The sequence below is a fragment of the Melanerpes formicivorus genome, unplaced genomic scaffold, assembly GCF_026170545.1.
Source record: "Melanerpes formicivorus ecotype bairdi unplaced genomic scaffold, bMelFor1.0.p_v2 SCAF_334, whole genome shotgun sequence".
NCBI classification, from domain to species: Eukaryota; Metazoa; Chordata; class Aves; order Piciformes; family Picidae; genus Melanerpes; species Melanerpes formicivorus.
This window is the reverse complement of record NW_027142686.1, coordinates 140,001-147,500: the sequence shown is the minus strand read 5'-3', so window position 1 is coordinate 147,500 and position 7,500 is coordinate 140,001.

Below are 7,500 nucleotides of genomic sequence, written 5' to 3'. Positions count from 1 at the left end.
CCCCCCTTCCCCCCTTCGCGGGCTGCCGCTTCCCTCCCGGGCTGCCCGGCTGCTCTCTAACCCCTGCGACCGAGGCGGCGCTGTTAGGGCGGCCGTGCCGGTGCCCCTTGCCGCAGCTAGCCTCTCGCCGCTGCCCCTCCCGTCCGTCGTCCCCCGTCCCCAAAAACTTGCTGCTCTCCACGCTGGAGCCTGCACGGGGGAGGTTGCGCTCCGCTCCTCCGGCCCTAAAGCCGCCCTCGCCCGCCCCCCCGGCTTGCCGCTTGGCTCGGCTGCCCGCCCGCCCGCTAATCCCCCCAACGCCCCCACCCCAAAAACACCCCAGCCCTACCGCATGCCGCTCCCCCTCTCCCCGCTCTCGCTGACCGCTGCCACCCCCCCCCCACCCCTCCCCCCCGAAACAAACCCCCCAGCCCTACCGCATGCCGCTCCCCCTCTCTCCCTAGCCTGCCCCCCCCGCCGTCGCTTGCTGCCGCCGCCGCCGCCGCCGCCGCCGCCGCCGCCGGGACCCGCCTCGGTCTGGTGGCGCGCGCTCGGAGATCCCCGGCTACCCGTCCGTCCGTCCCTCCCTCCCGCCCCGCCCCGGGGGAGGGCCCGGGGCAGCGCGGGCAGGCGGGGAGCAAAAAAAGGCGCGGGCGCCAAAAAACGTCGGGGGTCCCGGGGTGGCGGAGGGGGGGCGGCGGCGGGGGGCGGCGGCGGGTACACGGCGCCGGGTCCAGGGCGCCGGGTCCAGCCCGTCCCGGGGCGGGGACAGGTGGTGTCGTCCGTCCCCGCCCCCGTAACCTGCTCTGAAGCATCCGCTTCCCGCCGCGGTTCGCCCTCCACCCCCCCGCCGCACACGCAGCTGCCGCTTCCCGCCGCCTCTGCCCCCCGCCCCGGGATCAACCACCCGCCGGGTCCAGCCGGTCCCGGTCCCGGGAACCTGCTCCCGGGGCCAGCCGGAGCCACGCCCCCTCCTCTGACGCTTCCAGCTGCCGCCTCCCCTCCCACCCCCCAAACTCACACTGGCCCTCGCCGGCCCGCCCACCCGCCTACCTGCTTGCCCGCCGCCGCTGGGTGGCGTGCCGGACACTCGCACACAGGTACACAGACAGGGACACAGGGACACAGGCACTCAGGCACACAGGGACACAGGGACACAAGGACACAGGGACACAGGCACTCAGGCACTCAGGCACTCAGGGACACAGGGACACAGGGACACAGGCACTCAGGCACTCAGGGACACAGGGACACAGGGACACAGGGACACAGGCACTCAGGCACTCAGGGACACAGGGACACAGGGACACAGGGACACAGGCACTCAGGCACACAGGGACACAGGTGGCGGGCCGGAGGCCTCTCTCCACTGTGTGGCAGGGGTCCAAGAGCCACCCCAGCCCAACCCAGAGGGTCTTTTGCACCTCTCTAGAGGCCACCCAGAGACCCCAGGCCGCAGCAGAAGCCTCCCCCGCATGCTCTGCAGGCTTCCGACCCACCCCAGGCCGCACCAGAAGCCTCCCCCGCAAGCTCTGCAGGCTTCCGACCCACCCCTGGCCGCAGCAGAAGCCTCTCCCGCACGCTCTGCAGGCTTCTCAGCCACCCCAGGCCGCAGCAGAAGCCTCCCCCGCACGCACTGCAGGCTTCTCAGCCACCCCAGGCCGCACCAGAAGCCTCTCCCGCACGCTCTGCAGGCTTCTCAGCCACCCCAGGCCGCACCAGAAGCCTCCCCCGCACGCTCTGCAGGCTTCTCAGCCACCCCAGGCCGCAGCAGAAGCCTCCCCCGCATGCTCTGCAGGCTTCCGACCCACCCCAGGCCGCACCAGAAGCCTCCCCCGCACGCTCTGCAGGCTTCTCAGCCACCCCAGGCCGCAGCAGAAGCCTCTCCCGCACGCTCTGCAGGCTTCTCAGCCACCCCAGGCCGCACCAGAAGCCTCTCCCGCACGCTCTGCAGGCTTCTCAGCCACCCCAGGCCGCACCAGAAGCCTCCCCCGCACGCTCTGCAGGCTTCTCAGCCACCCCAGGCCGCAGCAGAAGCCTCTCCCGCACGCTCTTCAGGCTTCTCAGCCACCCCAGGCCGCACCAGAAGCCTCCCCCGCACGCTCTGCAGGCTTCTCAGCCACCCCAGGCCGCACCAGAAGCCTCTCCCGCACGCTCTGCAGGCTTCTCAGCCACCCCAGGCCGCACCAGAAGCCTCCCCCGCACGCTCTGCAGGCTTCTCAGCCACCCCAGGCCGCACCAGAAGCCTCCCCCGCACGCTCTGCAGGCTTCCCACCCACCCCAGGCCGCAGCAGAAGCCTCTCCCGCACGCCCTGCAGGCTTCTCAGCCACCCCAGGCCGCAGCAGAAGCCTCTCCCGCACGCTCTGCAGGCTTCTCAGCCACCCCAGGCCGCAGCAGAAGCCTCTCCCGCACGCTCTGCAGGCTTCTCAGCCACCCCAGGCCGCAGCAGAAGCCTCTCCCGCACGCTCTGCAGGCTTCTCAGCCACCCCAGGCCGCACCAGAAGCCTCTCCCGCACGCTCTGCAGGCTTCTCAGCCACCCCAGGCCGCAGCAGAAGCCTCTCCCGCACGCTCTGCAGGCTTCTCAGCCACCCCAGGCCGCAGCAGAAGCCTCTCCCGCACGCTCTGCAGGCTTCTCAGCCACCCCAGGCCCCAACAGAAGCCTCTCCCGCACGCTCTGCAGGCTTCCGACCCACCCCAGGCCGCACCAGAAGCCTCCCCCGCACGCTCTGTAGGCTTCTGACCCACCCCAGGCCCCAACAGAAGCCTCCCCCGCACGCTCTGCAGGCTTCCGACCCACCCCAGGCCGCACCAGAAGCCTCCCCCGCACGCTCTGCAGGCTTCTCCGCCACCACAGGCCGCACCAGAGGATCTTTTGCACCTCTCTGGACGCCACCCAGAGACTCCAGGCCGCACCAGAGGCCCCCCCCCCAACCATTTACAGGCTGCAGTGCCAGCCTAGGCCCCGCTGGCAGCCTCCCTTGTCTGCTTTGGAAGGCCTCCCATCCACTCCAGACCTGCCTGGAGGCCTCCCTCGACTGCTCCCGGGGCCCTCGAAGCCACCCTAGGCCTTTCTGGAGGACCTGCTCGACCGCTCGGGCGGCTTCTGACGCACCCTCGGCCATCCGGCGCCCAGCAGCTCCCAGGGCCAGGCACCGGCCTCCCCCTCCGGCCGCCCCTGGGGCCGGGGGTGGCTCGGACTCGGCGCCCCCAACGTGTCGTCCCGTCCCCCCCCCGCCCCGCACCGCCGAACATTCGCTGCAGCCGAGGGCTTGCCGCTCGACGCCTACCCCACCCGCCCAGCCCCCCGCTGCGGCCCGGCGCTGCCCCGGCCGCTGCGCCCCGCCTCTCATCGCTCCCCCCCACCCGGCAACCGGCCGCCGGGCACGGCAAGTCCCAGGGCAGGGAACAGGTGCTGCCGGGACCCCGTGCTGGCTGCCGGCTTCCCGGGGCTGCCCCGGGCACGGACAGGTCGCCCCCCCGCCCCGGCGAATGTTCACCGAACCGGCTGCCGGCTGCCTTCGAGCACCCCCCGCCCCCCGCCACTATCGTCCCCCCCGCCCCCCCCTCCGCCTCCGCTGCCGCTTCTCCCCGCACCGCCTCCACTGCCTCCCCCCGCCGCCGGCGAACGAGTCGCCGGATCCGTAGGGTGCCGGGAGCCCGAACGGCGAGCGGCTCCGGCTGCTGCCGGGACCGCGGGGATTCGAGCCGGTCCGGCCGCGGCCGGGACCCCGTGCCGGAAGCCGGCATCCCGGGACGGCCCCGGGACGGCCCCGGTCGCCGGCCGGGTGACGTTCAGCGAAGCGGCTGCCGCCAGTCTTTGGGCCTCCCCCGTGCCGGGGCCGCGGGGCTTCGAGCCGGTCCGGCCGCGGCCGGGATCCGGGGCCGGACGATGGCTTCCCGGGCCGGTCCCGGTCGCCTCCCGGGTGACGTTCACCGAAGCGGCTGACGGCTGTCTTCGAGCCCCCCCCCCCCCTCCGCCTCCGCGGCCGCTTCTGCCCGCACCCCCTCCACTGCCTCCCCCCGCCGCCCGCGAACGAGTCGGCGGATCCGTAGGGTGCCGGGAGCCCGAACGGCGAGCGGCTCCGGCTGCTGCCGGGACCGCGGGGATTCGAGCCGGTCCGGCCGCGGCCGGGACCCCGTGCCGGAAGCCGGCATCCCGGGACGGCCCCGGGACGGCCCCGGTCGCCGGCCGGGTGACGTTCAGCGAAGCGGCTGCCGCCAGTCTTTGGGCCTCCCCCGTGCCGGGGCCGCGGGGCTTCGAGCCGGTCCGGCCGCGGCCGGGATCCCGGGCCGGACGATGGCTTCCCGGGCCGGTCCCGGTCGCCTCCCGGGTGACGTTCACCGAAGCGGCTGCCGGCTGTCTTCGAGCCCCCCCCCCCCCTCCGCCTCCGCTGCCGCTTCTCCCCGCACCCCCTCCACTGCCTCCCCCCGCCGCCGGCGAACGAGTCGCCGGATCTGTAGGGTGCCGGGAGCCCGAACGGCGAGCGGCTCCGGCTGCTGCCGGGACCGCGGGGATTCGAGCCGCTCCGGCCGCGGCCGGGACCCCCGTGCCGGAAGCCGGCATCCCCGGACGGCCCCGGGACGGCCCCGGTCGCCGGCCGGGTGACGTTCACCGAAGCGGCTGCCGGCTGTCTTCGAGCCCCCCCCCCTCCGCCTCCGCTGCCGCTTCTGCCCGCACCCCCTCCACTGCCTCCCCCCGCCGCCGGCGAACGAGTCGGCGGATCCGTAGGGTGCCGGGAGCCCGAACGGCGAGCGGCTCCGGCTGCTGCCGGGACCGCGGGGATTCGAGCCGGTCCGGCCGCGGCCGGGACCCCGTGCCGGAAGCCGGCATCCCGGGACGGCCCCGGGACGGCCCCGGTCGCCGGCCGGGTGACGTTCAGCGAAGCGGCTGCCGCCAGTCTTTGGGCCTCCCCCGTGCCGGGGCCGCGGGGATTCGAGCCGGTCCGGCCGCGGCCGGGATCCCGGGCCGGACGATGGCTTCCCGGGCCGGTCCCGGTCGCCTCCCGGGTGACGTTCACCGAAGCGGCTGCCGGCTGTCTTCGAGCCCCCCCCCCCCCTCCGCCTCCGCTGCCGCTTCTCCCCGCACCCCCTCCACTGCCTCCCCCCGCCGCCGGCGAACGAGTCGCCGGATCTGTAGGGTGCCGGGAGCCCGAACGGCGAGCGGCTCCGGCTGCTGCCGGGACCCGCGGGGATTCGAGCCGCTCCGGCCGCGGCCGGGACCCCGTGCCGGAAGCCGGCATCCCCGGACAGCCCCGGGACGGCCCCGGTCGCCGGCCGGGTGACGTTCACCGAAGCGGCTGCCGGCTGTCTTCGAGCCCCCCCCCCCCTCCGCCTCCGCTGCCGCTTCTGCCCGCACCCCCTCCACTGCCTCCCCCCGCCGCCGGCGAACGAGTCGGCGGATCCGTAGGGTGCCGGGAGCCCGAACGGCGAGCGGCTCCGGCTGCTGCCGGGACCGCGGGGATTCGAGCCGGTCCGGCCGCGGCCGGGACCCCGTGCCGGAAGCCGGCATCCCGGGACGGCCCCGGGACGGCCCCGGTCGCCGGCCGGGTGACGTTCAGCGGAGCGGCTGCCGCCAGTCTTTGGGCCTCCCCCGTGCCGGGGCCGCGGGGATTCGAGCCGGTCCGGCCGCGGCCGGGATCCGGGGCCGGACGATGGCTTCCCGGGCCGGTCCCGGTCGCCTCCCGGGTGACGTTCACCGAAGCGGCTGACGGCTGTCTTCGAGCCCCCCCCCCCCCCTCCGCCTCCGCGGCCGCTTCTGCCCGCACCCCCTCCACTGCCTCCCCCCGCCGCCCGCGAACGAGTCGCCGGATCTGTAGGGTGCCGGGAGCCCGAACGGCGAGCGGCTCCGGCTGCTGTCGGGACCGCGGGGATTCGAGCCGGTCCGGCCGCGGCCGGGACCCCGTGCCGGAAGCCGGCATCCCCGGACAGCCCCGGGACGGCCCCGGTCGCCGGCCGGGTGACGTTCACCGAAGCGGCTGCCGGCTGTCTTCGAGCCCCCCCCCCCCTCCGCCTCCGCTGCCGCTTCTCCCCGCACCCCCTCCACTGCCTCCCCCCGCCGCCGGCGAACGAGTCGGCGGATCCATACCGTCCCGAGAGCCCGAGGCGGCGGCACCCAGTGCGGGTCCGGCCGAGGCCGGGACCCCGTGCCTGTCGCAGGCTTCCCGGGACGGCCCCGGAACGGCCGCGGTCGCCGGCCGGGTGACGTTCTCCGAAGCGGCTGCCGGCTGTCTTCGAGCCCCCCCCCCCCCTGCCGGAGCCGCGGGGGATACGAGCCGGTCCGGCCGCGGCCGGGACCCCGTGCCGGAAGCCGGCATCCCGGGACGGCCCCGGGACGGCCCCGATCGCCTCCTGGGTGACGTTCACCGAAGCGGCTGCCGGCTGTCTTCGAGCCCCCCCCCCCTCCGCCTCCGCTGCCGCTTCTCCCCGCACCCCCTCCACTGCCTCCCCCCGCCGCCCGCGAACGAGTCGCCGGATCTGTAGGGGGCCGGGAGCCCGAACGGCGAGCGGCTCCGGCTGCTGTCGGGACCGCGGGGATTCGAGCCGGTCCGGCCGCGGCCGGGACCCCGTGCCGGAAGCCGGCATCCCCGGACAGCCCCGGGACGGCCCCGGTCGCCGGCCGGGTGACGTTCACCGAAGCGGCTGCCGGCTGTCTTCGAGCCCCCCCCCCCCTCCGCCTCCGCTGCCGCTTCTCCCCGCACCCCCTCCACTGCCTCCCCCCGCCGCCGGCGAACGAGTCGGCGGATCCATACCGTCCCGAGAGCCCGAGGCGGCGGCACCCAGTGCGGGTCCGGCCGAGGCCGGGACCCCGTGCCTGTCGCAGGCTTCCCGGGACGGCCCCGGAACGGCCGCGGTCGCCGGCCGGGTGACGTTCTCCGAAGCGGCTGCCGGCTGTCTTCGAGCCCCCCCCCCCCCTGCCGGAGCCGCGGGGATACGAGCCGGTCCGGCCGCGGCCGGGACCCCGTGCCGGAAGCCGGCATCCCGGGACGGCCCCGGGACGGCCCCGATCGCCTCCTGGGTGACGTTCACCGAAGCGGCTGCCGGCTGTCTTCGAGCCCCCCCCCCCTCCGCCTCCGCTGCCGCTTCTCCCCGCACCCCCTCCACTGCCTCCCCCCGCCGCCCGCGAACGAGTCGCCGGATCTGTAGGGGGCCGGGAGCCCGAGGCGGCGAGCGGCTCCGGCTGCTGCCGGGACCGCGAGGCTTCGAGCCGGTCCGGCCGCGGCCGGGATCTCGTGCCGAACGTCGTCTTCCCGGGACGGTCCCGGGAGGGCCCCAGTCTCCTCCCGGGTGACGTTCACCGAAGCTGCTGCCGCCTGTCTTTGTCCCCCCCCCCCGTGCTCTCCCTCAGGCGGGAGGTAGACGTGCTCTCCCTGGGCGAGTAGACGTGCTCTCCCTGGGCGAGTAGACGTGCTCTCCCTGGGCGAGTAGACGTGCTCTCCCTGGGCGAGTAGACGTGCTCTCCCTGGGCGAGTAGACGTGCTCTCCCTCGGCGAGTAGACGTGCTCTCCCTCGGCGAGTAGAC